This window comes from Elaeis guineensis, chromosome 11, assembly GCF_000442705.2.
Source record: "Elaeis guineensis isolate ETL-2024a chromosome 11, EG11, whole genome shotgun sequence".
Taxonomy (NCBI): domain Eukaryota; kingdom Viridiplantae; phylum Streptophyta; class Magnoliopsida; order Arecales; family Arecaceae; genus Elaeis; species Elaeis guineensis.
The window spans coordinates 104,075,128-104,099,986 of record NC_026003.2 but is presented as its reverse complement, the minus strand read 5'-3'; the positions used below and the strand labels follow the sequence as shown (position 1 = coordinate 104,099,986).

Sequence of the window (24,859 nt, the reverse complement as noted above, 5' to 3'; positions counted from 1 at the left end):
ATCGTGGGCTCCATCCCTCGATAGCATGGCCGTGTTATGTCTCGGATTTGGGGCGTGACATTTTAATACCATTCTGTCACGCCCCGAACCCAACACCCGGGTCGGATACGTGATGGCCGCACACTCCTTAGAGCAAGCCCTAAAGAATATGCAAGGCCAAATTAAATCATTACAATCTTATCAACCATAATATTTAATTTCAACAGTAATTCATAAAATCTTGCATAATTACAATTTAAATTTCTTCAATTTTCTGATCAGATACTATGACACTCTATTTATCCTTCTGCTCACCCGTAAATCCAAGCCATAGCCAATCTAAGTCATCCTGTAACTCTGAGAAGAAAAAGAAAGATGAAGGGGTGTGAGCTTTACAGCCCAGTAAGAATTCCCATATCACACTGATATAGTAATATAGTCTGAAAATAAAGAATAGCAATAAAATATAAAATCTCATGTTCAATGTCCAGAATAATGCAAACATTCATAAATTTTGTCTTGTCAAAATAGATGCATCATCATATGTTAACAGGTGAAACACTTTTGTTCAACAATTGTTTCATGTCTTATCTTTCATTTCTTCTTTCATAATCACATGATTTTTAACAGTTTCCTTCTGGCTCTGGACTATCCAAGTCTATACCTCAGTCATCATCCGGATCGAATCCATTTAAAAAGTCTTTCAAGACTGTCCCAGGATGAGCTCCTGGTCGGCTGTCCCACGTACCAAAGCCCGTGAGAGGCTGTCCCAGGCATAAGCTCCTGGTGGGCTGTCCCAGGCATGAGCTCCTGGCCGGCTGATCCACCTGTAAGCCAGTGGGGGCTGTCCCAGGCATAAGCTCCTGGCGGGCTGTCCCAGGCATGAGCTCCTGACCGGCTGTTCCACATGACAAGGCTAGTCCATACCATATATCTCTTTCTTTTCATCTAATCATTATGTGTTGTATTCATCAATCAATTCTGTCTTGCATTATGATCAATTCAGATATGTCATATCCATATAATCATGCCATCAATCTCTGATACATATATATTAACATAACATACTCATGCTCAAAATCAAATAACAGTATCTCAGATATAATAATTTCATCAATCTCAAATCCGACGATGCAAAATCAATGAGATAAACCAACGGTAAAATAACATATATAATGATGATCATGTACAGGAATTCTTACCTTTACCGGTGACTGATCCAAACACAGAAATCAATGTTCTTCTTTGATTTATGAATTCTTTAACAAAATATTCCACTCGATATCATTTGCAGACAATCATCTCTTCATAACCCTGATCAATATAAAAAATTCACATATATGGAGAAAATTACCGATAATCGATCTGATAACACAAATCTAGGATCTCTCTTAGGATTAACCGAAATTAGGATTTACCTAAGTATCTGGATCCTCCACTGATCCATAAGACTTCTAGAGAGAGAAAATCCATGAAGAGAGAGAAAATTCTAGAGAGAGAAAGTAGAGAGAGAAAGTGGAGAGAGAACCTTCGTATCCTTCCGATGAGGCAATCATGGTCGAGACCATCAGAGGTCCTATCAGGGTGACTTAATATGAATCAAGTGTTACAAATTTCGAATAGGATCGGACTGGGATCAGATCTACTGCACGAATTTCGGAGCAGTCTCAGATCATCATATTTTCATCTTAAGTTTATCCTAGGGTCTGTGATGCAATCAGAGAGAGAATGACCCTAGGGAGACGAAATCCATAACGAGAGAGAGATCTAGAGAGAGAAAATAGGAAGAAAATTTAGAGAGAGAAAATGTGGAGAGAAGGTAGAGAGAGAAAATCTAATTCTAGAGAGAGAAAGACTTAAGAGAGAGATGAGAAAAACTTTCTCTCACATGTATTTTTCTTATTATTTTTTTTTCTATTTTATTATTTTTCTATTTTACATTTTCTTTTCTTTCTTTTTTTTTTTTCTTTTTCCTTTTTCTTTTCTTTTTCTTTTTCCTTTTTCTTTTCTTTTTTCTTTTCTTCTTCTTCTTCCCGGGCTTTTCATTGGGCCGAAACAGGGGACCTTGAGGTCCCCGTGCCTTGATCGGCCGATCACGGCCATCTCATGGCCGGTGGTGGCCGGCGGCAACGGCCGACTCTCCCGGGTTCGAAGAGACCAGGGCCGGCGGTCGGCGTGACCGTCGGCGTCGGAAAAATCAGAGGAAAGAGGCGGTGAACAGGGGGTTTCCTTCTCCAACTAAATCCGGCGACACCCGTCGCCGGCCATCGTGCTCACAGGCACGGAAAAGAAGGGAGAGAAGAGAGGGAGAGAAGGAAGACCTTACCACAACCTCCGGTGACCCCCACCGGCGAGAAATCGCGGCGAACACGGGTCGAGGAGTCGCGGCTTCAAACGGGAAAATCGGAGAAAATCTCCGGCCATCGGCGGCGACTGAAGGGTCTACCCATAGAGGAGAGAGGGGGGTTTCTTATAGGGCTCGTCCTAGGGTCTTTTAATGGCCCTAGGACTCCGATTTTTGATCGGAGACGGGGAAGAGGAAGACTCCGATCGGGAGTCTTCCTCCCTGCTCTGTTTTTTTTTTTTTTTTTCTGGTGGGCTTTGTGGGCTGGTTTTGGGCCCAATTGGGCCGGATTATCACAGATAGGAGGGATTAGGATGGTGGTGGGGTTTAGAGAGGAGTTATTGAAAGAGAAGGAGGTGGGAATGAGGATGGATGAGAAGAGGAGAAGAGAGGATGTTTTTTTATAAGCAAGCTGATCCAGTGAGGGCAAAATTATCCTTTATGATGGTGTCTTAATGGTGTTGGATGCCAGATGGGGCTTGGGACCGCTCTAAAACTTTTTAAACTTGGACAGTTCTATGTAAAACTGGTCCTAAGTAAAGGGGGGTGCTTAAGTAATTTTCCCAAGAGTAATTCACATTTAAGGGTCAATTGGAATTTATTTTTTAGACAACTATTGATGGGTTTGCAGAGCTGGTTCATTATCTTCTTTATCTTTTTATCACATGGAAAGCTTGCTGAGTTTTTCTTGAACTGTATCTTTTGGTGAAACAATAGCAGATGGTAATGGAAGATGTAATAGGTGATGGAGTAGGATTATTGAGATTGATTGGCTGAGTCTGAGCACCAAGATTTTGCTGGGTTATTAAGGCTCAAGGTGCACCAAGATCTCTTGGAGCCTAGGCACAATGTGAGGCATGCACCTTAGTGAAGTAGGGTGCAATCTATATACTTAAATTACAAATCTATATATGTGAATGTGTAACATCTACCTATCTGTATATGTGTATGCATATGCACATATGTAGATATTTGTATTATGCATATTGTGGTTATTTGTGTTATTTTTTGTATATTTCATAATACTTTTGTTGACAAATATGTTTAGCATCATGATTTTATTGATATGTACTAATATTTTTAGCATCATGATTTTATTGATATGTACTAATATTTATACAGATATAGATAAGATAATTGTGTATATATGTAAACACAAGCATGCACACATGCATACATACACACGCACAAACAGATATTATAAACAATATACATTCATAAATATGTGTATAAATATGTTTGCATTCATAAATACATGATACGTGTATACCTATTTCTACTTATCTATATATGCGTATATGTGTATGTTTGCATATATATAAAACTATAAATTATATATGTAGTCATGCATGTATATGTGTATATATATGTATCACATACATATGACACATACATATAATCACAAACACAGCACATACATATGTACTTGCAACTAGGGGTGGCAATTGGTCACCTTAGGTTGGGTTTGGGTCAAAACATACACTCAATCCGTATGTGACCGATTAATAACCATGTTGGAAAATGTAAATCTATACTGAACCCATTTATTTTATCAAAACCCATATCCACCCACCTATCCATTTAAATTTTCACTCATCAATCATACATATAACTAAAGAGTAAATAGCAAACAATGTTATTCAAAGATCACAGATAGCACAATCAAATTTGACTTCAAATATATCATCATAATCACAATAAACTAAAAAACTTAGGATATATGACAGCTACGAGCTAGTTAAGGATAAAATTAGCTAAATGCAATATCATATCATAAAATCCCATGGCCTACCTTGTCCATCACTCTCTATGATCATTCTTTTTAAAGTGAACCAAACTATATAACTGTGTTAGCTGTGTTATATTGGGGAGCTGCTTAGTCCCTGATTGGATCATCCCAGGTGACCCATCAGGTCCAGAGGCTAAACCCAAGCTTATGATTGGGTTGATTTTGGATCTACTTAGAACCAACCTGGTTACAAGAAAAGCCCCACCAACCGATTAATTTCAGGTGGGTTTGTGCTTGTTGTCAGGTTTGGATTGGATTTTGCCATCCCTACTTGCAGTGATCTACAGTCATACACACCCTACACGACACTATTGGAAAGGCGCATCTTTGTTATGCCTTGGTTCCTCCGTGGGACACATGAAGAGTGCTTTTGTGTGCGCCTTGATGTAGTCATGGCCCCCTGAGGTAGATAAGATGTTGAGGTTGCACCTAAGGGCACCCCGTACCTTAGATGCATCGTTGAGAACACTGGTTTAGATGACTCAGAGAGCTTGTTAATGCAGGGCAGAGAGGGCAAAATATCAGTGTTGGCTAAGGTTGCAGGTAGAGGAGCTGGAATTGAATCGCAGAATAGTTGCTAACTCTTTATAATTTTCACATGAAAGTGTTGTCGAGTTTCCAAATGTACAGTCTACAGACTGATGTTGTGATCCTTTAGGTGTTGTTTCTTTAAAAAGAGGCTTGCTTAGCATGCTGGTTGAGGATCCCATCAGATTTCTGCTATATAATTGGACAGTTTGTGATGGTGCCATTTCTTAGCTCCATGTTTTCTGCTACAAGCTCCTCCCTGATGATGACCACCTAGACATCCATAATCACCATGACCTCATTGTCCATTATACTTTCCACTGGATGCAAAAAGAATAAATCTATATCACACTGTGTGGATGCTGTGCGTGCAAGCAAGCACATTAGTGGTGATCACAAATCTTCGCCACTTTAAAGCTCTCAATACTTAATAGTGTTTCTTCAGCTTGTCATGATCTTCTGTGAGAGGCTGATTGACTTTGATCTCCGTGGTCAACTATCTTGAGGTAAGCATAAATCTTCGCCGTGTAAAACTCTTAATTGTGTTTCTTCAGTTTCTCGTGATCGTTTGCAAGAGGCTGATAGACTTTGAACTCTGCGGTCATGCCTCTCAAGAGACTACTTTTTTTTGCTACTGATGTCTAAAGAAGAGAAAGAAGAAGAACAAGATATGAGAGGAGAGATAGAGAGAGAAGTGGCAGCAGCAGAATGTATATCTGTTAAGATCAAGTTATGCTTCTTTTCCATATCTTAATTCGGTTCACAATGTACGGTCCATATAACTAGGGTTGATGGGATAAATTCGCACACAAACACAAATAATAATGCCACTGGCACGAATGGATACCAGAATCACACCTCCAATACAGAACGAAAAAAAAATTAGAGAAGAAGAAGAACACACAGATTTACGTGGTTCGGAGATCAAAATGATATTCCTACGTCCACGGACGGAGGCAAGAAATTTTCACTATGTGAGAATCAACAGTACATCAAAGAGAAGCTCTCAATCTCTCTATTTTTTGATTCTCTCTCATGAATAACCAGCAGAACAAGAGGAAGAAGATCTCTTAAAAAAAAATCCCGCTGCATAGTCAAGATGAGGCCCGCGTGTGGAGGGGGAGTTTTCGTAACCGCCCCCACCACATTCGTGGGTGGAAACGAAAAGGGGATAGTCCCACTGGGACTCTCCCTACTCTGTTGACCAAGTCAACCTGACAAATCTCTACCTTTGGCTTGGTCAACACGAATGTTCTCCACAATCTTGATCTATCTCCTCAAACTTAAATTCTTACAAAAATAATAGTAGAAAATTCTCATCTCCTCCAAAACCCCGAAGGATATCCTCAAGTGCTGTAGACTCCAACCAAGTCCAAGCAATGCTTGAACTTAGCCACTGGAAGAGGTTTTGTCAACATGTCAGCTGGATTGTCTTCAGTACCAATTTTCTTCACAACAATATTGCCCTGTGCAATGACTTCTCGAATAAAATGGTACCTCACATCAATGTACTTCGTTCTCTCATGAAACATCTAATCTTTAGTGAGATGAATAGCACTCTGACTATCACAGTATATAATAGTCTCTTTCTGTTCCAAACTAAGTTCTCCAAATAAGCCTCTTAACCACGCAGCTTCCTTCACTGCCTCTGTTGCTGCCATAAACTCTGCTTCTGTAGTAGATAATGCAACTATAGGCTGAAATATAGCTTTTCAACTAACAGCACAACTACCAACTGAGAAAACATAATCAGTAAGAGATCTCCTTCTATCAAGATCTCCTGCAAAGTCTGAATCAACATATCCAGACAAAACATCACCGTTCCTACCAAACTCCAAACAAGTATTAACAGTACCTTTTAAATACCTGAAAATCTATTTCACTGCCTGCTAATGTACTTTACCAGGATTGGACATATATCTACTCACAATACTGACTGCCTGTGAAATATCTGGTCTGGTACAGACCATAGCATACATCAAAGAGCCAACTGCACTGGAGTATGAAACACATGACATATACACCTCTTCATCTGTGGACTGAGGTGATAAAGAAGCTGAAAGTTTGAAGTGAGCAGCAAGTAGTGTAGAAACTGGTTTGGCATCCCACATGTCAAACTTTTGAAGAACTTTCTGAACATAACTGGCCTGTGCCAGAAATAATTTACCTGCACCTCTGTTCCTCTGGATCTCCATCCCAAGAATTTTCTTTGCTACTCCTAAGTCTTTCATTTCAAACTCACAGTTGAGTAAAGCTTTCAGCTGATTGATCTCAAAAATATCTGCTGCTACAATCAATATATCATCAACATATAACAACAGATAAATAACAGAATTACCTAACAGTTTTTTGAAGTAGACACAACTGTCAAAACTGCTCCTAGAGTATCCATGTTGTGTCATAAAGGTATCAAATCTCCTATACCATTGTCTAGGAGATTGCTTCAAACCATATAATGATTTTTTTAGTAAATAAACATGATCCTCTTTTTCTTCAACTTGGAAACCTTCAGGTTGCTGCATATAAATTTGCTCTTCAAGTTCACCATGCAGAAAGGTTGTTTTTAAATCCATCTGCTCTAACTCCAAGTTATAAGAAGCAACTAATGCTAGTAAAACACGAATAGAACTATGTTTCATAACAGATGAGAAAACATCATTATAATCAATACCTTCTACCTGACTGTAGCCCTTTGCAACCAACCGTGCCTTGTATCTAGCATCTTCAACACCTGGAGTACGTTCTTTTTTTTGAAGACCCATTTGCAGCCAACTACCTTCTTTCCTTTAGGAACTTTCACTAACTCCCAAGTTTTGTTTCTCAAGAGAGACTCAATCTCTTCCTGCATAACAACTATCCACTGAGCTGAATTCTCATGAGCTATAGCCTCTGAATACCTGAAAGGCTCATTAGCATCAAGTGTCTCCTCTGCAATTGGCAATGCATGAGCAACCATATCTGCATATCTCTGAGGTAGTCTAATATCTCTTCTCTGTCTATCTCTAGCTAAAGAAAATTGCTGCATTTGTGGAGTTTCCTCAACCTGAGCTGAATCTATCACTTGCTGTTGTTGTTGGGAAGAATGCTTCACAATAGTAGAACCACCGCTTTCAAACTCCACCTGTTTCATGTCATTACCTAAAGAACCTACATCAGATGAAACAACTTTCTCCTCTCTAGGAGATAACATTGTAGATTCATCAAAAGTAATATTTCTCTCAATCAAAAATTTAGGAGATTTGGGATCAGGACACCAAAATCTGTATCTTTTCACCCCTGATGCATAACCAAGAAAAATACACTTTTTAGCTCTTGGATCTAATTTACCATCATTAACATGAACATAAGCAAGACATCCAAAAATTTTCAAATCAGAATAATCAGGAGGGTTACCTGACCACATCTCTTCTAGAGTCTTGTATGCAATGGCTGTAGCTAGAGAATGGTTCACCAAATAACAAGCTGTAGACACTGTCTCTGCCCAAAAGTCTTTGCTAAGACCTGCATTTGACAATATACAACGGACTCTTTCTAAAAGAGTTCTGTTCATCCTCTCTGCCGCTCCATTTTGCTGTGGAGTGTATTTCACTGTACGGTGTTTGACAATACCTTCATTTTCACAAAACTCATTAAACTCACCAGAGCAAAATTCAAGCCCATTATCTATCCTCAGCTTTTTAATTTTCTTCTCAGTTTATTTTTCAATCAAAGCCTTCCACTGTTTGAATTGTCTGAACACTTCATCTTTATGTTTAAGCATAAACACCCAAACTTTTCTACAATAATCATCAATAAAAGTTAGAAAATATCTAGCACCACCTTTAGAAAGAATATGGGCAGGACCCCAAAGATCAGAATGAATATAATCCAGAGTAGCCTTGATTCTGTGAATTGCTGTTTGAAAGCTGACTTTCTTCTGCTTCCCAAAGATGCAATGCTCACAAAAATCCACCTTACCTGTACTCTGACCACAAAGCAAGCCTCTCTTGCTCAACATAGTCATGCCCTTTTCACTCATATGTCCTAGTCTCATATGCCAAAGTTTAGTGACTTCTGGTTCTGACATAGAAGGAGATGCAGCTGCTGCTGCACCAGTAACTGTAGTGCCCATCAAAATGTACAAAGTACTGGACCTTTTGGCTTTCATCAAAACAAGAGCATCTCTATAAACTCTGAGAACTCCACCTTTAGCTGAATACTTGCATCCATTGGCTTCAAGGGTACCTAGGGAGATGAGATTCTTCTTCAAGTCAGGAACATGTCTAACCTGTGTCAATGTCCTCACTATGCCATCATGCATTTTAATTCGAATTGAATCTATCCCAACAGTCTTGCATGAGGCATTGTTACCCATCAAGACAAGTCCACCATCAATCTGCTCATAGGTGTAGAACCAGTCCCTGTAAGGACACATGTGGTAGGAGCAACCCGAATCTAAAATCCATTCATCTTTGGATCTGACAATATTAATAAATAAAATATAATCATCAGACTCATCTTTTGCAACTCCAGCCTCTGCTGCATTCTCAGATTTTTCTGCTTCTCTTTTTTGTTTATTTTTCAACTTGTAACAATCAATTTTGATGTGCCCTTTTTTCTTACAGTAATTGCAGACTTTAGACTTGTTTCTTGACTTTAATCTGCGCTCTTCCTTCTTTTTCTCAAAAGTTTTCTCTTGAGACTGGCCTCTAACCACAAGGCCTTCAGAAACTCCTTCACTGCTACCACCAGTTAAGTCTCTATCCATCAACTCTTTCGAAAATAGGGACGATTTCACATCTTCAACAGAAATAGAATCTCTACCATAAAGTAAAGTTTCTCTAAAGTGTTTAAATGATTGTGGTAAAGAGCAAAGCAATAAAAGGGCTTGGTCCTCATCTTCAATCTTGACTTCTAAATTCTCTAGATCCATAAGAATAGAATTAAATTTATCAAGATGAATTTTTACAGATGTACCTTCAACCATCTTCAACATGAAGAGATGCTGCTTCAAATGTAGCTTGCTAGTGAGGGACTTTGTCATGTACAACGACTCTAACTTGAGCCACAAAGCAGCCGCTGACTTCTCATGGATGACTTCCCGCAGAACTTCGTTCGACAAGCACAATTGAATCACAGCCAGAGCTTTCTCATCTATCTCTTGTTTCTCTTCTTCAGATAATGTGGCCGGCATCTTCTCCTCTCCAAGTAACGCCTTCTGCAACCCCTGCTGCGTCAAGATCACGCACATCTTGACTTGTCAAATACCGAAACTAATATTCTGATCAAACTTCTCGATTTCGAACTTCACAGCCATTTAAAATCCTTCGCAAAATAGCAAATGGAGCTTGTGTGCAGACAGAACGAGCGATCTGATAATCAGGCTCTGATACCAGTTTGATGGGATAATTCGCACACAAACACAAATAATAATGCCACTGGCACGAACGGATACCAGAATCACACCTCCAACATAGAATGAAAAAAAAATTAGGAAAGAAGAAGAACACGCAGATTTACGTGGTTCGGAGATCAAAACGATACTCCTATGTCCACGGGCAGAGGCGAAAAATTTTCACTATGTGAGAATCAATAGTACATCAAAGAGAAGCTTTCAATCTTTCTATTTTTTTATTCTCTCTCATGAATAACCAGTAGAACGAGATGAAGAAGATCTCTTAAAAAAAAATTCCGCTGCATAGTCAAGATGAGGCCCGCGTGTGGGGGGGGGGGGTTTCGTAACCGCCCCCACCACATTCATGGGCGGAAACGGAAAGGGGAGAGTCCCGCTGCTCTGTTGACCGAGTCAACCTGACAAGGGTGAGATGTAATTCAGTCCTCATAGAGAAATGACAATGACGAGCTTCTAAGTTCTAACCCTCTTTTATGCAATTTTTTCTCAAACATAAATTCTTCAACAAATATTGGGTTCAATACTATGTATTTATCTATTTTTGGTGGTTGCCGTTTGTGTTTGTGTTCATGCATGAGATTTTGTGTGTGTGTGTGTGTGTGTGTGTGTGTGGGTTTGAGCTTTTTAGGCAATAACTCAACAAGTCTTCTCATTATTGTAAATTTAACTCTATTACCTGATATTTGGAAAACAGAATTTATGGAATTAACAGGTTTAGGTTGTCTATAATTTTTATTTCTAGAATGCATTGGATAATCTGCTAGCCCAAGATCATAAAAGAAAGAAAGAAAAACACAAGGATCACAAGAAAAAAACAATATTCGAGGGAAGATTTTTTTAATAAAAATAGTCATGGGGCACACTTGGATTCCACTGTTGGCTCTCGCTCTTGGAAAACAAAGATGATGCTATTTAAGGATGCAAACCAACTCATTATACTAGATAGTATTAATAGAAAACATTTATTTCGCTGAGTTCGACCAAGACTCATGCAAGGTTCCTCCAAGACTCAAATACTGAAGAAACCCAGTCATCTCAAATTCTCAATGCTAACTTAGAACTCATAGAACAATAAAGGATGGGTACTCACCACTAGCTAACCTAAGCCTTACTTTAAGTCTTTAACTAACCTATTCCAAAGTCAAATCCAAAAGAGTCTAAATTATACTCAAAATTATGATTGATAAACAATAATTGTTAACAGTATTTCCTCAAATGGTTGACAAAACTACAGAAGTTTTTGTCAGAAAATTATGTCAGATACTTGTTCAGACCAGATTAATATTGCTCTGTCACAAAGTTGCTAATAGGACAAGCGGAGACCATCGCTTCTCATTAGTCTCTCATCTACTTAATTCCTATCTGCTAGCATTAGTCTTATGTTTTCTTTAGTACTGCAGCATGCAGAAAGTAAACTAGTAGAAACTAAAACTATCCCCAAGAATATTGATCCGATTAGGGAGAAGGAAGACCTTCCTAAACTTGCTCATCTCAATTTGGAAAAAAAAAAAGCTAGAAGAAGATGGAAGAATTTCAAAAGTAGGACTTAAGTCATCTTTTTTTTGATTTATTAAAAAATGAGATACACAGTCTCTATTTATAATAGCAAGGTCTGTTTTTGGTCTTTACACAATTCAGATCGGATTCCTCTTCTTAGCTTATAGAAGAACTTTCATCCATTCACAATTGGGTCGGATTCCTCTTCCTCTTCTTAGCTTATAGAAGAACTTTCGTCCGTTCACAATTAGGCTGGATTCCTCTTCCTAGTCCCAGTGGGACTCTTTTACCCAACATAGACGTGTCTAGTAGAAATAATTTAGAAAAAACCAAAATTCTTTAGGAGGTAGATATCAACTTCTATATCAACTTTGCTTTTTGTTACTTCATTGTTTCTCCTCGGATTGGAAGCTATGCCCGGTCAAAATCTTTTCAAAAGGGAATTTTTGGTTTGATTGGTCCATTTTGGGCTCTAAATGAAAGAATTTGGACCCAATCACCAGAGGTGCCTTCCTATAAAGGATGTGATGTCATGGTGTAGATCTCGAAAAACTGTTCGATTTAAATAAGAGATTATCAAAATCAAATATCATACAACCATGGCCTCTGAAAGTTTGTGTCCAACCCTAACTGTATTGGCCAAAATGGTTCATATCGAGTTTGATGATTCTCCTGATCCAATATATAAGGAAAAATAAGTTGAGATTTGAACATGAGAATCAAAAAGATGCTAGTTTATTATCATTATTATTTTTTTAAGAAAAAAATGAATGGAGAGGAGATAGACTATGGAGACCGGAGGCAAATTAGGTTTTATGATATGGACCGCTTTCACGTTTCCAGGTGCCATTATGTGGTAAGCATGAATCACCATCCTCACATTCCAGCAATACTGACACCAATCTCAAGCACATTTTGTGGAACCTTATTCTCTTGTCAACTACTTGAACAAATGACACAAAGGGTTGACTGATTTTCATGCTATGTGCTGTGTAATGCTATCCAAGCAAAAGTTTCTGTGGTTTCCACAACAGCTATGTTGTCATTATCCACTAAGCTGTGTGTCTTTAGGTTTTGCATTTCAATTCTCTAGTATTTCTGTTGACTGATAAAAGTTTTAATTATTTTCTGTCAACCAATTTGTATGTAAGTTGCTTATAGTTATAATGACATTTCAAATGCAAATTTTTCAGGACATTGAGAGGTATAAACTGGGAAATCCCAGAACATTTCACTATCTTAACCAGTCTAACTGCTTTGAGCTTAACGGGGTAGAGATTCTAAGGAATATCTGGCAACTAGAAGGGCTATGGATGTTGTTGGAATTACTTCTGATGAACAGGTGTGACTTTTAGCGGCGGTTCCACTGGGAAGAAAGACCCCCCTACCATCAATTACCAATGATTTGCAAAGATATTTTTCCTCATTTTATTTCTCACGTGTTTACTTTATTCAGGATGCAATATTCCGGGTTTTAGCTGCTATTCTTCATCCAGGCAATATTGAATTTTCTGAAGGAAAGGAAATAGATTCATCCATACCTAAAGATGAAAAGTCCTGGTTCCATCTAAGAACTGCTGCTGAGCTTTTTATGTAAGACCCCTCTCTTTGTAAATATCTGTACTTGTGAATATCAGATTAGATCTACTTATTATCCTGAGAAACTGCAATGCAATTTTTCATAGGTGTGATGTAAAGGCACTTGAGGTTTCATTGTGTAAGCGTATCATTGTAACTCGTGATGAGATCATTACAAAAAGTCTAGAGCCGGAAGTTGCAGTTCTTAGCAGAGATGCTTGGGCAAACACTGTTTACTCATGTTTATTTGATTGGTAAGCATTAATGCCATTGCTGAATCGTTTGTTTGGCAAAAAGGTGTGATGATGCTTCTTACAATAGCTAGTCCAAAATGATTCTCTCTCTCTCTCTCTCTCTGCAAATTTAAGATGTTATTCTAGTTTTTTATGCCCCTAAATCCTTTTTATTGTTGGTTGCAGGATTGTGAATAAGATTAACGACTCAATTGGTCAAGATCCTAACTCAAAGTTCCTGATTGGGGTGCTGGATATATATGGCTTTGAAAGTTTCAAGATGAACAGGTGCGTAGGTGGTATGCTTTTGCATTCATCATTAAAGCTGTCTGAATCTTGATGCGAGCTGCATCAATGTTTTGAAGCAACATGTGAAACTTATGAATGCATGAGTCTTGATAGAGATGGCTTTCAAATGCTTTTTAGTGTATAGAGCAAAATCAAGGAGGTTCTTCTTAGTCATATTCTATTTTAATTTCAGGCTGTTGTGTTCAACTAATTATTGAGTTTTCATAGTGAAAAAAGAATCGTTTTATGATTTTCAGATAGAGTTGTCTAGCTTTCTTGTAGAGTTTGAGGGATAAAACTGATGGAAATTCTAAAATACAACTTGGTGATAGAGAACAAAAATGAGGTTTCTTGGGCTAAATTAGATCTGAAACTATTAGATGCATAAAAGGAGGCAAAGGTTACATGAGGAAATGGAATATATTGTAATTAGTAAATGGTTGTAAGAGTTAATGGGCTTTAATGGTATTGTGCTAGAAGCTTTTTGAACAACCTAGTGCTTAGCCAATCTGTTCATTTTAGAAGGTTTCTTTTTTAAAAAATGTTTTTGGTGTTCTTACGTGTTGCATATCAGTGTAAAGAATAATAAATCAATAAATATATGTTTTATCCTTTGATTTGATTTACAGTAAGAGGTTTTTTATCTCTCAAGTCAAATTTTTAAAATCTTTAATTTTCTTCATTATGTTTGCTTATATGGAGAAATATTGTATATGCATCTATAAGAATGAATGTGATAAACTAAAATGCTATAATAACTGTAGAACACAACTTATGAGCCAGTCAATGAAACTATTGGAAAGGGTGATAGAATAGGGATGAAGAAAACAACCAATCATAGAGGACCATTTGATTTATGCTATGAACGTCCACAATGGAGGCTCTCTTGTTTAGGTCATTCATCAATATATGGAGAACAAAGAGTGTGTACATATGCTTGTATGCACTAGGAGAATGCATGCGATATGATACCAACAATGATAATTTGGTGGGCACTAGAAAAAGAGCAGCTTGCATAACAAAATTGGTGTAACATGCACACTGATGCTTTGACAGGTTTTGAGAGAATGAGGTAAATGTTAAATTGGGCTCATGAAGAAGATATAAGAGAATAACTGCCAAAAAACCAGTAAAGCAAGAAAAGTGAGTTGATGGAATGCATATTTAATGGGCTAGGATTGTAGATGAATTCCCAATCAAAATGACAAAGGACAGACTTCATAGTATGATCAGTTTGATGCAAAGGATTTTTTATGCAAAAAAAACAAAGCTATAAATGAAGAAATATGTTATGTAATGGATGATGTGGAGAGGTGCCTTTTGGGTTGTCATGATTGTTCCGTTCCTTCACTTGAAGGAACATTTCGCAAAACAACACTTTGTCCTGCAGTATTGGCCGATTTGAATTGCCGGGCAATAACATATATCCAAGGTAAGCTACCAAAAAATGTGGAAGAAGTGTGAACATTGACATGGGTGTATTGTAAAAGTAGAAAGGATAAGGTGAAAAGTTAAGAACAAAATATATTATAGGAGGTTTAGTGTTTAGTAGTTACAGCAATTTAAGATAGTGATGGTGAACTGAAAATGGGGGTGGTATGGGTAAGTGCAATGAAGATTCAAAGAAGTTGCGGTAAAGTTAGTTGCTTAAATTTGTGTCTAGAAAGAGGGGAAAATTTAAGCTATCATGATTGAAAATGGAAGATGTGAGAATGAACATGGAGAAGTTTAAAGTTTAAAATATAACTAAGGCTAGCTCTAAACAGGAATATTGGTGGGCCTTGATTAATAAAGCTAGTCTCAACTAGTTGGACCAGGCTTAATGAATAAGATTCTACCCATGGTTTGCCGTAGCTTCTGGTATAGGGTGTACCTAGGGATGGCAACGGGGCGGGTTTGGCGCAGATCGGCTCTTTTCGTGACCTGCTACATGAGTTAGATACATGGATCCATTCCGCTCCATCAACCCTTGATGGGCTTATAAACTTGATCCAAAACCTTTACGTTTTCAAAAAGTTGGACCTTGACCCACTCCATGAAAACCAATTTAAGCTTAAATAAATTTATAAAATAAATTTTTATTATTGAAGTTATTTTTTTTTTCCAATCCACCTGCTCCAACCCGTCCCAACCCAACCCGCTTCGCCCCAAGCCAGCCCCCCCAAACATGTTATGTCTTTGATCTATTGATAGATCTCATCTCATAAACAAATTTCTTGTCAAAATTCCTACATCTCCATATTATCATAACAATAATCATAATAAAAAGATCCAATCATTTATTCAAGTGAAAAATCAAGAAAAATAATATTACAATGGTGTAGATATATTATGTATATACTAATGGTACTTTGGACTTTTCACATATACGGGGTGAGTTCGTGGGGTGGGGCAAGAGCAAATCCTGACCCACTCCATCTCACTAATAGGTTTGCTAATTTTTGACCCGGCCCGCACCTCAACCATTTAGCTGATCCATTTATCCACCCCATCACAGGTTGGAGGGGGTCGGGTTCACGGGTTACCCGCCCCATTGCCATCCCTAGGTATACCAGTACCATACAATTTGGTATCTCGTACATACCAACACTTAGTATACTATCTCAAATTGTAGTGAAACCGCATATCGACACTGTAATAGGATGGTACTGGTATGGGGTCCATTACCAGAATGGTGAACCCTGACTTTATCCAATGTTTTATGTGTTTGGTATTGGTGTCCATACTAGTACCTTACCACTATAATAGAGCATGATGTGGTATATCTATATTTACACAAGGTAAAGTCGCTAGAGGCACATGCATGTGTCAGTGCAGTTTTGTATCAAATCCTTGTATTGTAGCTGGTCCCTACTAGTATGGTATGGTATGCTTAGTATGACTAGTATTTTTCTGATGCATGAAGCCATACTTCTATCTATTGCTAAATTTTATGACAAGATTGTTTTATTTTGTGATTTACTGAGTTCGTAATTTGATTTCATTGAGTTGGAGCAATGAAGCTTTTAACTTCATCGAGTGTTGTATAGAAAAATGTGTGGACAAGAATTAGGGTTTAAAGATATAGAATCAATGATATAGACACTTAGAGTTGTAAAGTCCACCATTGGACAACAAAACTTTTAATTATCACTTCTGGGGCAGGGCTACATGTTCTTCCACACAAAACAACCTACTCTTTATATTTGAGGTCTTTTACAATAGAAATTTGAAGTCTTGACGAAAAAACATCATACAAATTAACTTAAGTTGTAACTGATCGGCAGGCAAACTTGGTCAAATTTCAAGAAGAGATCAAACTTGGTATACTCATGGAAGGATCTAACTTGAATGATAGTGTTTTACTGCTTGCATGTGCATTAAAGAGACGTTGGATCAAGTTGCTAATGGGTTGAGATTATGGTTTTCATCTTCTAACCAACTTAATGAAGTAAACAAGGTCAGTTAACTGCTAAAACAACTCATTTTTTATTATTTTCTGTTGTAAATATAAATCAGTATCTACCATCTAGTGACTGGTTAAGTAAATGGATATGCATTTGTTGGATGGTCCAAGTTTCTTGACTTTCACCATAGAAAAACCACCTAAGCCTTCTTTCGATAAGTCACACACTAAGGAGAAATTTCTTCATCAAGCATACAAGCCTTCTACCATTATGTTTTGACCAATACATGTGTATTTCCATAGCAGTTTTTACAACATCTATTACACTCAAAGGGTCATGCAGGCCAGTTTCTATACATTTTGAAGTGGGTGTGTTTTATACAGACCCTTGTAAGTTGTAGCCCTTTGTATATGTCAGCTACTCTAGAATTTTTGGAGGCCAATTTGCTGTCATATTCTTTAGCAATTTATATTTGATAATGATGTCCCCTTTTTTTTTCTCTTCTTGTTTCCTTTCTAGCATATTCATTTGACATAAATATCTTACCTCAGTGGTTCCTGTTTAAGGTTCTAATATATTCATCATTTGCAGCTTTGAGCAATTTTGTATCAATCTCACAAATGAAAAACTGCAGCAAGCCAGCAACATTTTAATCAGGCTTGAGTGTGGAAAATTCTCTTTGCAAACTTCAATTCCCTATTGGATAGAAACCTAGGATTTAAATTTGTTTTAGTTACTCACTAAATCTGTTTCTTGGAAAAGCATGTTTTTAAAATGGAGCAGGAAGAGTATGCAAAAGAGGAAATCAACTGGAGTTATATTGAGTTCATTGACAACCAGGATGTTCTTGATCTTATTGAGAAGGTTCATTCTGACAACATCATTAAAACAGTACCTACATCAAGAAACTAATGTTTTCTGGTGATTGTTTTCCTTTCCTAACTTGGTTATATCTCATAATAGTTGTGTTGGTTTTCACAATGTCCAGCTAATTAGCATTTAAAGAATTCCAAGGATATCTTTGACATTTTTTATGCACTATCAAACTTTACTATGGTGTTTTTCCCTCCTAAAAGCAATTTAATAACACAAGGGGTCTAGGTTCGCTGTGCCGGCAGACCCCATGCTGGTTGCCCGACGGTACAGTTCGGTATACCTCCATTTGTTCCGTACCAGGCCCGAACCGACACAATAATGTAAATGAGGGAGAGGGAGAATCAGAGATAGATAGAGAGAGAGAGGGAGGGAGAGAAAGGAACAGAGGTAGGAGTGGGTGGGGATGTTGACGGTGGCTGTCAAAGGGCTGTGGAGGCCGAGATCCTGCCCTCTGTTAGGTCGAAAGAGGGCAGGATCTTCCTCCCCCTCCGTCTGTTCCTCTCTCCCTCCCTCTCTGTCTCTTCATTTTCCTCTTTACAGAGGAGGGTGGAGCTCCGAAAGCCTCGACAGGCCTTTGACAGCCTCCGCAGCCTTTCCGGCCGTTCCTCTCTTTCCCTCCCCCTTCTCTCTCTTTTCCTCTCTTTTTTTCTCCCTTCTCACCGGTATACTATTTTTTACGTCGAAATTGTGTTGGTCGGCTATCGATACACTTTGGCATGCCCTGAACCGGCTGGTTTGGGCTGGTTCGGTGAACATTGCAAGGGTTACTAGTCCAATCAGCATGGAAATGAAAAAAAGTTGGACTACGTATTAAATGTCAAATCTTTGGTAAAAGATTTAAAGCTTCTAAAAATAAAGGGCCATCCTAATAAAAAATCCACACCATTGGTAGTCATCTATGTATCTATTGAGTTGCTAATGCTTGAGTTTTCTAACCTATGCATCAAATGGGTGCAAAAATTAATGCTTACACTGTCATGCTATGATGTTTTGCTATGATCTAAGGATTTGATATCACTGAATTTCGATCTATACTAGTTTTAAGATGTGTAGATCATGATAAATGCTGTGCATATTCAATTTACATAGCCTGCAATGTACTTCAGCATGCTAGTACAATTCATAGCATCCGTTATTCTATCCACTCAATCCATGGGTAGAGGACTACAAAATGTATGATTTTTGGTCTCTATGTATTTTTTGTACTAGAGTTTGTGATCAATGGTGTGGATCCTCATAGGAGGGTCCATCATTGATTTCAAATATTTAATCTTTTACCAAGATTTAGTGTTTCATGTGTAGCCTAAGCCAGTAGAAATAGTGTGAAAGTTCTGAAAGTCAAAATCTCGTTGATATACCCACTTCGGGTAGAGCACGTTGGATTTACTTCTTTAGAAACTTGAAGAGTATCCTTGGTATATTGGTCTTGCTTTTCAGAGATGTTAATGAGTGCCCATTTAAAAATGTTTCTTAGTTGCCTAGTTATTATGCCTGGCCACTTGATCCTCTCTACTGCATATTATTCTATACCAATGTATATTCTTTTTACTTTTGATGTTAAACTTATACTTGATATCTGCTAGTTTTGAATGACAATCATAAGGTTCATTAATTGTTGGCTTGTTGCATTATTCCCACTGCAGGCACATTGTGCTTTCTTTGATGCTATGTAAGAATCCTTGATCATCCAAGGGCTACATACTTAGTACTAGCTAACTGAACATGTTCAATGCACATTTAAGGAAAAAGGTCAAACAACATTAAAATATAAAAATGGAAATTTTGTAACTAAAATTTAAAAAATATAAAAATAAAATAGAAATAAAAATGGGAAACAGAAAATATATAATTATGAATTAAATTTTAAATTTTAAATTTTAAGTTTTAAGAATAAATAAATATGGAAGCAGGGTTGTTAGTGAGAAATATGAAAAGAATTTTAGTAGGGCCAAAGAGAGAGAGGTGTGCAGGCAAAAAGATTTCTTTATTATCCTTATGATTTATCTTTCCCTCTACAAGTTCCTCAAATTTTTCCTTTCTTTCTATTTTTTATGGAGTGGAGAGTATCTTGGAGTTGAATGGAGGGTACTTGGGAAGAAATTGATCGACAAAATCTAAATGTGAATATTTTAAAATTCATATTTCTTCCTTGTAATGCAGAATACATTATGATCAAGAGTCTTACAAGAAAATAAAGAAGAGAATAAAAGGATTAAGCCATGATTAGGGGCATAATGGTTTTTTCCAAGGAAAGCTAAAGCATATTTGAAAACATAGCAAAAATGAAGGGAAGCCGGAAAAATTTCTTCCAAATGACATAAAAATACTGAGACGTAAGATGAAATCCAGTCAAATTGTTGAGACTTCTTGGAGATCTTCTATTCTATTTTCAGATCTCCCATCAAAGCATTTTGGATGTTAAATGCCAATTTTAGGAAATACAAAATCTGTTTCACAATTCTAAACAGTTAACAAATGCTTGGTTGATGCCTAAGTTTGTTTCAGAATCTTTATACCTCATTGGTTCAATTTGTCTTCAAGCACATACTGGGCATGCTTCTGTAATGATCTTATCATCTTATATTTTTAAAGGATAGGAAACAGAAAGTGTAGAGCAAGGAAAATCTTTGTTAATAACTGTCATAATTTTTTTAAAAATTGATATATATATTTTTCACAGTGCATGTGTGTGGACATAAACTAATTAGCCCATCAGTATGCTTATAGATCATAATTCACAGTTGGTTTCATGTCTGAAGGCAATTCTTCTGAAATGTATTGTCTGAATGTCTTCTTACTGCTTCCATTCAAGTCTTGCTTTCAATTTTTTCGCTGGGGGCTTCTTAGGGCAGACCATCTCCCATGGTTTTCCCTTAATATATTGTCCATATTTCTGTTGATATCTATTAGATAGCTAATCTGATATCTTTTCATGCCTTTTGGAATGGCTTCATGTATTATTATTTTTAGGAGCTTCATATAAGTGCTTAAATGGCAGATAACTTCTGAAAAAAGAGTTGCTGTATTTGTTATTACTATCAAAATCCTTTACATGAAGTATTTTCATCTGCTGGAGTGTTAGGCTTCCTGGATAACATGACTATGATCTGATTTTTTTATGGTTCAATTGAAAAGGTAAATTTCTGGTTTTTGAAATTAGACTAACATGACTCATTGTAGCCTTATCCAGTGCATGGGTTGGTCGGTTTAGAGATGTAACCTGAAACTGAACCAATTTATATCAGTATCCTAAAACTGAAATCAAAACCGAACTGACCATGTACAAAAACCACTGGAAACCAACCCAAGAAATTTGGTTCAGTCCATTTTGCTTCATCGGGTTGATGTTCAATCACTTCAATGGGCTAAGCTACATAGACTAGGTTGAGTCTAAACATAAAAATTTCATTATATATATATATAGCAATATAGCATTGATGTTCAATGGCTAGGCTAAATAGGCTGGAGTAAGTCTAAACATGAAAATTCCATTTTATCTGTTAGAGAAATATAAGGAAAAATTTCAAAAATTGAATATATCTATACACACTCATATATACATATATATGGGATTTGGTTGTTCGTTTGAACTGGTTTTCTTAAAATTCAAATTGAGACCGAGCTGAATATTTTCTGGTTCAAGCTTTTCTCAAATTGACATCAAGTCAGATTTTGAAAAAACTGATATAAAGTTATAAACCTAACTGAAAAGATTGGTTCAGGTGAGGTTCATTGTTCAGCCAGTTTTTTTGCACACCCCTAGTCTTATCAACCTTACTAGTTCTTTAATTTGATGTTTGAGGATAAGTAGGATATGTTACTGTGGAAGGGAAGGCATGGCACCTTCTAGAGATAGTTATATGTATCGCTTATTTTTTTTAATCATATCACCTTTTCTTGTTAAATTCTATATTGATGTTGAAAATGTTTTTCCACAAAATTTCCACATTTTTTTTGTATGGTTTCAGGAATTTGTTAAAAGGCAATCTATGAAGCTTCTTTTTGGTTTGTTTGCGTTGATACACATCTGGCTATGTGCTGTTTGTAAGAGGACTATCTGCCTATTCATTTTCCGATCCTCTTCGTTACATGGCATACTTTCAATAATAAGTGGACCCATTCTGTTTACGATTTTATGCAATTATCACCTTCCAGGTTCCTATGTTTTAACGTCTTATTTTGACTTTCAGAAACCTGGCAGGATCATTGCTCTTCTGGATGAAGCTTGGTATAAATACTATCATAATAATCTCACTTAAAAAAGAAATTCTGATGAACTTAATATATTGAGATGCTGAGGCAGCTGGATTTTTTTTTGTTTTTGTTCAAGCATGTGCCAAGATCAACTCATGAAACATTGGCCCAGAAGCTCTACCAGACTTTTAAAAATCATCAACGCTTTAGCAAGCCCAAATTAGCTCGCTCTAACTTTACCATTTGTCACTATGCTGGTGATGTACGTAACTCCTTGTTGCGCTTTTGACATGTTCATCATCTGGATGCATAAGTGTATAGTAAGAAAATCTTTTCATCTTTCAGGTCACTTATCAGACAGAACTGTTCTTAGACAAGAACAAAGATTATGTTGTTGTTGAGCATTAAGCCCTCTTGAGTGCTTCTAAATGCCCCTTTGTTTCAGGTCTGTTTCCACCCCTCTCTGAGGACTCATCCAAATCTTCAAAATTTTCATTGATAGGCTCAAGGTTTAAGGTAAAACTTTGATCTTTACATGATGCGCTCTTCGCGCTTAAATCCCAGTTATCCCAAAGTACATTTATTGATTGCCACCGGATCTACAACTTTGCAGCAACAACTGCAAGCTTTGCTAGAAACTCTAAATGCCACCAAGCCACACTACATCCACTGTGTTAAACCTAATAACCTTCTTAAGCCCGGAATTTTTGAGAATATTAATGTTCTGCAGCAGCTATGATGTGGGGTAAATTTTTAGACACCTTTCCTTTCCACTTCATATATTCTCTTCTTAATTGATGATATCTACTCCAGTGCTTATGTTGATAACTCTATTGTAATTTTCTTTAATATAGGGAGTGCTGGAGGCAATTAGAATAAGCCGTGCTGGATACTCAACAAGACGCACATTTGATGAATTTGTATATCATTTTGGCATGCTTGCACCTGAAGTTTTGGAGGGAAGGTGGGTTCCTGAATACTTTAGACATGTTTCCAGGCATTTTGAGTAAAAACTGCTAGCACATATATATTTATTTGTTTGATTGTTCTATGTGGTGGTTGTGATTAGATCACTGCTACAAAGAGGTTGCTAGAGAAGGTGGATGTTAAAGGCTATCAGGTAAATATGATAGTCAACACTTCTTTGCTAGTTTCAAGATTGACACTGTTAATATGTTTAAGCATTGGCACATTTCTTAGAAAGGCCATTGTCAATATTTCTATCATAAAATATAATTCTACATTTCATCTCATGCTTATATATAGTTTGTCTTGAAATAAACCAGTTCACATTGAACATGCTCTGATTCTATATATAAAGCATTTTTTTGAAACTAGTTGCAAAATTAAAAATGGTATAAGATGATGTCAAGGGGAACAATTAAAGGAAGTACAATAAATAAAGGAGAAAAGAGGGAATGGGGTTGCAACTTGCAAGTTCCATTTTTCCTACTAGATTATTGTTGTACCCAAGGTTCGCTGTACCAGTACCGGACGGCGTGCCGGTCCCGGACCGGTATGGTACGGTACCGGTACCATACCGTACCGACACACGGTATGCCTGGGCGTACCGGTCCGATACCGGTACACAATATTTTTTTCAATTTTTTTTTTTTTTGGATTTTTGAAGTTAATAATTGATAAATACAACTTCAATATGGCATTATATTGCATATTATTGACATATTTGGGTTCAATTTGGAGTTAGATTGTGGTACAAAGACTCTTAATAGCCATATGTTGCAATTGAATCAGTTTCATGCAGAAGAAAATGGGTTTGGAAGATTCAAAACACATCATAAAGCCCTCAACCATTTAACTTGATTAAAATTAGGGTGGTAAAACACCTGAACTCTCTCCTATTTGACTTATTTATGAAAAGCCTTGCTCCAATTGTGATCCTATATAATATCGCAGATATCGCATATAACAGTTTAAGCTTCCAGCATCACAACATTATGCAACCAGAAGTTATTCACTTTTATGATTCCACCATAAGAATTTCTTCATTAACTCTGAGACATATATACCACTACTAGCATCACAAGATTTATGATATTGATACAACCAGATATTATTCAATTTTATGATGCCATTTTGAGTTACTAATTGGAATATTAGATATCGCCCATGCTTCTTTTTAATCGTAAATGCTGAGTGTTGTGTGATTATAATACTGAGATTTTTATTTTAAAATCTTGTTGAGGCCTCTAAACTATCTGTTACAACTGCGATTAATTATTGTGGAAACGAATACTTGAAACGGTACGAATGCACAGGGTTAAATGAGCAAGGAGTCATGGTACCAAACAGGGAGAAGGGTAATGGTAAATGCTTAGTAATTGTTGGGGTGGGGAACCTCTATTACTAGCTATCAGAGGTTCAAAATTTCCTTTCAGGTTCCTCTCAAGTTCTCAGAATGCTTCCCTAGGCATTTCCATCTATTTGGTGATGAAAAACCAAATCAAATTCATCTTACGAGTTGGATTCCGATGAACTAATACATGGTACAAGCTTTACAATCTCGGTACTGGATCTTATACTGACACTATTCTATTATAATACCGATATATATTTCAATTTGGTACAAAACAACATACCAAATATTGGTATAATATGAAATAACATATCAATATGATAAATACATCATATCGGATACTACAAGACAGATGGTATAACAGATATGATAGAGAGAGAGAGAGATGTGCTTGAGGTTTCATTTTATTTCAGATATCAAGAAAATAACACAAGATCCTCATCAAACTGAGCCACCTT

At 37.0% G+C, this 24,859-nt stretch overlaps 1 pseudogene; it reads left to right on the top strand.

Moving 5' to 3' along the window:
* Window positions 1-12,295: 12,295 nt before the first annotated feature.
* LOC140852409 (myosin-8-like) lies at window positions 12,296-23,276 on the top strand (annotated as a pseudogene).
* Window positions 23,277-24,859: the final 1,583 nt, after the last annotated feature.